Raw genomic sequence first — 8,760 nt, 5'->3', positions numbered from 1 at the left:
TAGAGTTAGAGTAAACTTGTTGGCATTATATTGTTGAAATTTATTAAAATTTATTTACCTGGTAGAACCTTATTTTAACTTTGTCTGAATTTATTATTGAACGTATTACTACACCTTCCCTATGCACAGGTTATGCTACATATATAAGAGGTATCGTGCATAATATTTTAAAACAAAGCTTGTTTGTGCTGCATACATAAGAGTTGTATAACTTATAGAGTTATTAGCTTATAAATCTCAAACTCTTTTTATACTTACATTTATATGTTGCACTTAGTTTAATTGTTATAACTAACTAATTAAGTAGTAACCAAGTTTATTCCAATGACTTAAGGTTTTACATTTTAAAGCTTCAAGGACGAAACTTGTTCGATCTAAGGTGGTAAAGTGTAATAGCGAAAATTTTGAGCAGCTTTTAACTTGATGTTTAAGGCTAATTAAATATTGTCTTAATGTTTGTCTCAAAATTTCTTTCTAAACGAATTTGAGCTTATGGTTTCGAAGTTTTAAAAATTAGTTAGTGAATTTGGAAATTTTATTATTAACTCTTAACATAGTTTTCGAAATTTAAATATTGAGTTTTACCTCAGATAAATTTGTAGAAATTAATTCGCTTAATGATTTCGAATTTTGTTATTCTAAAACAAATTATTTAAATCCAAGGATTAACTGAGAATTAAATTTTTTAAAAATAAAATTAGTGAAATATATTTATTCTCGTAAGTATATTTTATTTAAATAAACATTTTCTATATTAATTAATTTTGCTTTGTATAATTCAGATCAAGCTAAATATGTCTTTAAAAAAAACTAAATTTTATTTCATTTATAAAACCAAATTATTTTCAACATGCCAAGTTGCGAACACATTTTCCCTGTCAAATGTTCCATTATTTTTCCTAAGGCAAATTTGTTAAAAAGGACCTTTTATAACCCAAATTTTGCGAGAAAGGACCTTATAAAATTTTTTTTGTGAAAACATACCTTAATGTAAATTTTTTTGCGAGAAAGACCTTATATAATTTTTTTTTGTGAAATCACACCTTAATGTAATTTTTTTTTTGCGAAAGACAACCAAAAATAAATTTCCGGCATTGACTGAGCTTTTTCGGCCATTGACTTGCACGTGAGAAGCACGCGTGGCTTTATTTTGCTAATCACACCCAATTTTCCTCCAAAATTCTAAGCTTTAAAACCTAAAGTTGAAAAAAAAATCGAAATAAAATCAAGCTTGAAAATTCAAGACTCGGGAAAATCAATGTCTTTAGCCAACGTAAGCCACACGTGCTGCTCACGTGCAAGTCAATGGCCGGAAAAGCTAAATCAATGCCGGAAACTTCCCTTAGGTCCTTTCTCGCAAAAAAAATTACTTTAAGGTGTGTTCTCACAAAAAAAATTATATAAGGTCCTTTCTCGCAAAATTTGAGTTATAAAAGGTCCTTTTTGACAAATTTGCCTTTTCCTAATAAACCTTTAATTCTCGTGTTCCAAAACCATTTTCCAGAAATATTTTTCGGGAAATCACCTTCCTCTCACTCCTCTACCTCTCTCCCCGATTCACCTCCCGTTCCCCTCCCATTCAATTTTCTCTCTCCTCTGTGTCACCGTGCCGGGACGGATGTATCCTCGCCTCTCCTTCTGGCTGGTCGCCGCTGATGCAGGTGTTGTTGTTGGTGTTGCTTCGCTCTCGTTCTCGTTCCCAGTACCGCCGACGTTGGTGGTCTCGAATTTCCGTCTTCAACAACCCATCACTCAATTAGGTAATCCTCTTTAATCCTGCTCACTGATTTGTTGTATTGAAAAAGAAAACTCTAATTTACAATTCCCTAAGTCAATCGATTTTCTCTCTCCTCTAGTGGTGGTGCGTCGGCCTCCTCCACCACCAGCGTTGTCCTATTTCCGACGATTCTGCCTTGGTTGTTGATTGATGTTTCCATGCCTCAACTCCTCACCTCTCCTACATCACATCTCTGCTTCGTATTCTCCTCCTCGTCGGAGGCACCCCGTTGTCTCGTTGGTGCGGTCACTGCTGATGTTGAAATTGTTGTTGTCGTTCATTGTTGTTGCTGCTGCTGATGTTGTTATTGTTGTTGTTGTTGGCTCTAGTTGTTGGACTCTTGTGTTGCTACTTCTCTGCCTCTTGTTTTTTCTCAAGGGTACAACTCTAGCCCAACTCTTCTTTATCAGCCTAATCAGATTATAATAGTTTAGTCATTGATTTATTATTTTGATTACATAGAAATGTTTTTGATTATTGAATTAATGTTTTCGATTATCGCATTAAGCTGATTTTGATAATGTAATTGAGTAATTCAAAATAATGCTTCCTTATACAAGGAAGGGTTTTTAAATGGAAATACGATTGCGTTTTCCAAATTGATTTCACTAATGAAATAAATATTACAATTATGATTTCAATCATAATCCATGCCTAGCAATCCATTTCATCTTCTTAAAGTAGGATATGTGCCATATTGATTTTAAACTAAATTTTTGAAGATCGTTTAAGGTTTTAGAAGGAACTCATTTAAGTTTAGGGGTAGTTTAGAATCAAATTTCGAAAGGTTCAGTAAGAAGATTTCTAAGAAGAGCTTACTTAGCTTTAATTCGATTTTAGTGAATAGATTATTAATTCGTGCCTCTACTTGCGGAGGTAAATTCTTTGGAGAAATGATTAAGGAGAATATAATTTGTGGAGTTAAGCTCAGATTGATGATCGAAAGAATCAAATCCTTAAGGTATTAATTTTTCAATAAAATGTCTTAAATGGGTGGCGAAGTGTATTGATTTTAGGTTAATGCTGATATTGTACGAATAATTAGTGTAATCTCTTGCGATGTATTTGTTTGTGTCTTGTAGGTTACCAGTATGGATAAGCTACTTTCTTATTTTATGTTTTGTACTCCGTAGTTTACTAGTTATGTTATTTGGGTATTTGTTTTGGTTTAATGGGTGATTGGTTGATGCAATTGTTGAGCAGAAATGGGTGAGGACCAAAAGTTGTACCAGAGCCGGTCTTGAAATGGTAGAAGATGGAGGCAGAATGGGAATATAGCGGACCGTTGATGATATGAGTGGGCACCTCCTCCCTCCAGTGATTTTTCTTGTAGTTGATGATATTGCCTCTGGTAAATTCACATATCCCATTTTCTATTTTTGGGTTACTATTGTTAGTCTTTGATGATTCTCTATTGGTTTGTTTAATTGTTGATTCTGTTTCAAATCTTACAAATTCTAATGTAGGGCCTTAAATGTAAGTTTCTTTAGTGAGTTGTTGAGTTGAGGTGCCACTTTCTTTGTCTCTCTCTTATTTTAACTTGTTTATTAGGTAAAAATTGGACTTTGAAGCTTGCTAAAAGAATAGTGGCACTTGTCCTCTTTATGTACATTTTCTTGTTACTAAAAGAATAGCCGATTTACTGATGCAACAATGTGATATTTGAGTAAGCAGATTTTAGAGATAAATTTTACTGATGTACTAGTGCAACAATGTGAATTTGAGTTGGCAGTTTTTAGTCTTTTGTTCATACAGTAAATGCTGAATTACATGATTTTCCTTTTTAATATTTATGATCTATGCTTGAATTTTATTTTTTGTTTATTACTACTGCTGATCTGTTGCTTGGTCTTGTTGTTGTATGTTTTCTTCAGCGGGCTTGGATGTGTCTCATCTGAGCCTGAATTGCAGAACTAGGCTGATGTGCTAATGTGGTTGTGTTGTGCTGCTCCTGGTGCTCTGTTGCTGTTCTGATGTCATTTTGGTACTGATGTTCTATTCTGCTTTGGTCTGCCCCTGCCTGCACTTTGTTGTGTGATCTGTAGTCTGTTTTGCACATTATTGTTGTTGAAGCCGGTGGCCGCGTATCTGAAGATCATACAACAGGGTGCAATCAGTTTGTACAAAGCTATTTTAGATCAATGTTGTCTTGTTTTGGCTTTGCTAGTTTTTTTTTCCCTTTTTTTTGGGTATGGCCCGTATGAGTTGTATAGTTTGGTTGGATAGCTTATTTGTTTTGTAGTTTTTGGCTTCAAAGTTGTTAAGACGCCTAGTGTATTTTATTTGGTTGAGCTTGTACAAAAATTATTTCACATTTGGTTAATAAAAGTTTACTATTTTCCAAAATGATCAAGCTTGTAAATGTACAAATAATAAGCTATATTATTTGCAGTGCCTCTAAAAACCTTTCATGGCGGTCTTAAATTGCATTTAAATATCATTATTTGACAAAAATGTTGCCTTTAACTATATTTTGAGGCAAAATTATGTAGTTGCCCCTAATATATGTGGTTTTTAGAAGTAATTTTTTATATTGCCTCTAATAATATTTTGAGACAAAATTATATGGTTGCCCCAAAATATATGAGTTTTAAAAGCAAAATTTATATTGTCGCTAATTATATTTCGAGGCAAAATTGTATGGTTGCTTCTAAATATATGTGGTTTTTAGAAGCAACTTTTATATTGACTCTAATTGTATTTCGAGGCAAGATTATATGGTTGCCTCTAAATGTATGTACTTTTGGAAACAACACATTATATTGCCTCTAAAAGCACCTTTAGAGGCAACCACTAATTAGCGACGGACTTATTAGAGGCATCCATATTTTTGCTTCAAAAACTCATTAGAGGCTAAATCCCCATTTTTAGAGGCAATTATGACTTGCCCCTGTATCCGATTTTTCTAGTAGTGAATTTTTTTAGAAACTTATGCATTTTTAGCGTGCACCATGGTACCTGCTTATGAATTTTAAGCTTGTACCATGGTACAGACTTATGAGTTTTTAGCTTTGACCATGGTATTGACTTATGTAGTTTAAGCTTGTACCATGGAAGGAGCTAAAAATTCATAAGCCTGTACTATGGTACAAGCTAAATATTCATAAGTCTGTATTATTTAAAATTTTGATTTGTTGTTGCATTTTATTTAATGTAATCGGGGAAAAAAAATAGAGACTTATGAATTTTTAGCTCCTTCCATTGTACGGGATTATGAATTTTAAGCTTCTTCCATGGTACAAGCTTAAATTGCATAAGTCAATACCATAGTCGAAGCTAAAAACTCATAAGTTTGTACCATGGTACAAGCTTAAAATTCATAAGCCTGTACAATGGTACAAGCTAAAAATGCATAAGTTTCTAAAAAAAAATCGGACAAAAAAGTAACAAAAAACTCTTGTGAAGACTCGGTAATTTTGTCGCCTACGACGTGATGGTGGTGGCCGACGATGGTGGTCGGAGGTGGTTGAGTGGTGTGAGAGAATTGAAAAGTATGATTAAGTAAGGGTACTAATGGAAAATAAGGGAAAATAGTGGGGCGGTTTTGAGTAATATGGGGCGGTTTTTAGCGCTACACTACTTACTTATCTAACTCAACCAAATCTAACCATGACAACGTAGAAGTGAGGAACATAATTATAATGGCCAACATTTAATTCAAATTAGTATCCGCAATTTCCTCTTGTGAGGAGATGCATTCTACTGCTTGAAGACTTGCAGATTCAAGACTTGTAGTAGAGTGCATGGATATTATCTTAGGTACTACTAACTTAGTCATGGAATTCAAGCCCATGAGCTCTTATCAAGTTACTGTAAGAGCAGACGTTTCTTCCCTTCCTTTAACTTTCCCTTCAACTTGAGGGAAGTTGTCAGAAGTTAAGATAAAAAAATACCACAGGTTGTTTGAGTTTGATGCCAAGAACTTTATCTGTAAGCTACAAAGGAGCTTCTGATTTGGATGGAGTTTTATGAAAACCACTTGCATTGCTGATGATCAGACACCTGGCGTAATCAATGATATAATAGGATTTAACTAAAATACTTGTTATAGTTGAACTATAAACTGAAAGTGTGACAACTTTTTCGGACATTCCAAAATAGTAGACGTGACTATTATTTCCATATAACCAGTACAAAGGAAGATCCGAGTCTAAATGATTCAGAAAAACAAAATTATGAGTTAAACATGCCTATCAAGATCCTCTTTCCTCTCCACCAAAAACTTCAAGACACTATAAAAACAAAATTCTGAGTTAAACATGCGTATCAAGATCCTCTTTCCTCTCCACCAAAAACTTCAGGACACTATTGACAGTCCGTGCACTACTAGAATATGGACATCTAACGACAACATATTAACGACAAAGTCAAGAGTCAATCGTTAAATGGTTTGCGCGCTGAAATACTACGAGAAGAAATTAAGTTCCTCGTAATTGATGAGCAGGAAAAAGAAAAAGTGAAAATAAAATAAATTTGTTCATCGTTATTTCCCATTTCTGGAGCTCGAGTACTTACAAATTACAAAGGGTGCCTCAAATTTAACCTAAAACCCAAATGTATGATTCTCTAATCCTTATATGGAGTACATTCTATACCGCTCTCTCTCTTTCCTATATACTTCAGTGATTTTTCCCCTTCAAATTGGGATCCTAGGGTCGATTTAGTTTTTTGGTTCAATTGATTGAGGAAGTTGAGTTCAGATGTGGTTGTATCTCCATCTCTCCCCGCCGAATCTGCAAGCAGCTTTCAGGAGGCATCTTTCCATTGGTATTTTACCTCTTTGTTTCTAGATTACGATTTCTATTCCTCAACAAGAGGATTTAGGTTTTGGGTTTGCTCTTAAACTTGTGTTCCTTTTTCACACAAATTAATCACGAATCTAGGTTTTGTATATGGCTATGAATTATTTCGCATTATTAATTGCTACTTACATATATGGGCTATTGTTTATGGTTTTTCTAATGTAAAGTTCAATTCCAATTTAACCAATTCTTTATTTGGGTAAATCAATTTTTGCTACAAGTTGTCAAGCTATGCCCATTTGTGCTAGTTATAACGAGATTATGTCCATTTATCCGAAATAGAATGTTGATTAACGAATTTCTTGGTTCCCATATGTTTCTTTCACTCTGTAATTGTAACTTTTAAGGTTCTTGTAATCTATAATATTGATTATGAGATACTTTATACTATTATAGTGAGTTATTGATTCACCTAAAGCTGCAGGAGTAGGAGCTTGAAAACTCATCAACTTTTCGAGATTCGCATCACGACATGGAAAGGATTATTCTACGTTTTGGTATGTTCATGACCTTAATTTGGGTACTCGATCTAAGATTTTATTTTACTTTTTTTTATCATGTCTATTTGTAATTTTTACATTAAATTGTAGGTTATAAAGTTCTTATTATGTGATCTTAGGATTTATTTGTCGATTGTTGCAATCATTACTGAAAGTTAGTGTCCTCTTACATGATGCCTTTGATTTTTCACATTATTGGTAGTATTTTATTGTTCTATTGGATATATAAGTTCGGTTCTCTTAGCTTATGTAAAATTACAAGTTCTGCACTTAACTTTGACCAACCAAAGATTTGTCTAATGGAAATCATCAACATGTAACTCATTTCTCATTAAAACTATTGCTCCATATGCATAATTCTTAGAGTTTTGTCTTTCAAGTTTGGTTTTTCTCTCACCTAGCCCCGTCAGAGTCTTTTGTGTCTATAAAGATGTTTTTCAGGTTTTCTTTTCAGCTTCTATTTAGTTATACCATCTCTGGACTTTTTGTTTTTCCTCTTGAATTTAGACTTGTAAGAATAAAGCTGACCAGTCTCACTTGATTGCCTTCAAAAACTCAACCAAGCTTAATCAAGCCTTTAAAAACCGATCACTTATTAGCACATTGTAGCTCCTATTTTTATTCACTTGTTAGTTGTTACTGGAGAGGAAAGGCTAAAAGCCTGAAAGTGATATATATATATATATATATATATATATATATATATATATATATATATATATATATATATATATATATATATATATATATATATATATATATATATATATATATATATATATATATATATATATATATTAGCTCTAAAGTGATCACTTGCACGTTCTTGTATGACAGGAGTAAAATCACAAAGCAAGCACACTCCAATTTGGCTCAAAATTCCTTTAATAATGGCTGTTTGGCACGACGTGCTCGGTTTTTTATTTGCTGCTAATGTGATTTGTGTCATACCTCTTTAGGTATACATGTATTCTCCTTATGTGATTCGCAATTATAATATTTCATAAATTAAGTAGCAAGCCATACAATTGGCATTAATTAGATCTTTCTGTATATGATACTTTGACAATTGGCCTTAATTAGAGCTTTCGCTAATTATGTATGTTGTTAACTTTATTTTTTTTGCATCAGGTGTTCAAGAAGTTAAATCCGAGAAGTAACACAGAAAACAACTAACATAGCACCATTAGATTCTCATTTCTAGCAGGAAGCTTCTCCTCCAAAACACTGTCAACAACTGGCATTTTCTGTATAACAGGTACATGTTCAACTACTTTCTTAGCAACCTCGTTCTCCTTTTCAAGCAACTCCTTAGTTTTCTTAAAATTAACCTCCATTTTTTGTAATGCGACTTAAAGTTTTGCATTCTCTTGTGTTTTAGCTTCTTCCGTATCAACCTGCAAATAAAGAACCCTCACTCAAGGATTCAATTTTCTCACACTACTACAAAAAGGGCATAGAGTACTGTTGAAATACCCTTTATAGGACGCCTTGGAGGCGTTCTCCAACTCAACGCGCTATAAAGTTTATAAATAGGTAAAAGAAGCGTTTTATATACCTAGTCATAAAGTAAAGTGATAAGAGATAAGCGTCCTCTATTCCCTTCCTAGAATCAGAAAATGGAGAAGGAATATAGAACGGTTAACGTACATAACCGTTTCTTATACTCTATAATAAAGCA

At 33.3% G+C, this 8,760-nt stretch overlaps 1 long non-coding RNA gene across 1 annotated transcript; it reads left to right on the top strand.

Moving 5' to 3' along the window:
• The first annotated feature begins 1,475 nt into the window (after positions 1 to 1,475).
• On the top strand, positions 1,476 to 4,123 carry LOC110791209 (uncharacterized). Its single transcript, XR_002534035.2, has 4 exons — positions 1,476 to 1,760; positions 1,857 to 2,156; positions 2,981 to 3,128; positions 3,652 to 4,123. It is a non-coding gene; the product is annotated as an uncharacterized lncRNA (long non-coding RNA).
• Positions 4,124 to 8,760: the final 4,637 nt, after the last annotated feature.

This window comes from Spinacia oleracea, chromosome 5, assembly GCF_020520425.1.
Source record: "Spinacia oleracea cultivar Varoflay chromosome 5, BTI_SOV_V1, whole genome shotgun sequence".
Classification (NCBI taxonomy): Eukaryota; Viridiplantae; Streptophyta; class Magnoliopsida; order Caryophyllales; family Amaranthaceae; genus Spinacia; species Spinacia oleracea.
This window is presented reverse-complemented; position numbering and strand designations above follow the sequence as displayed.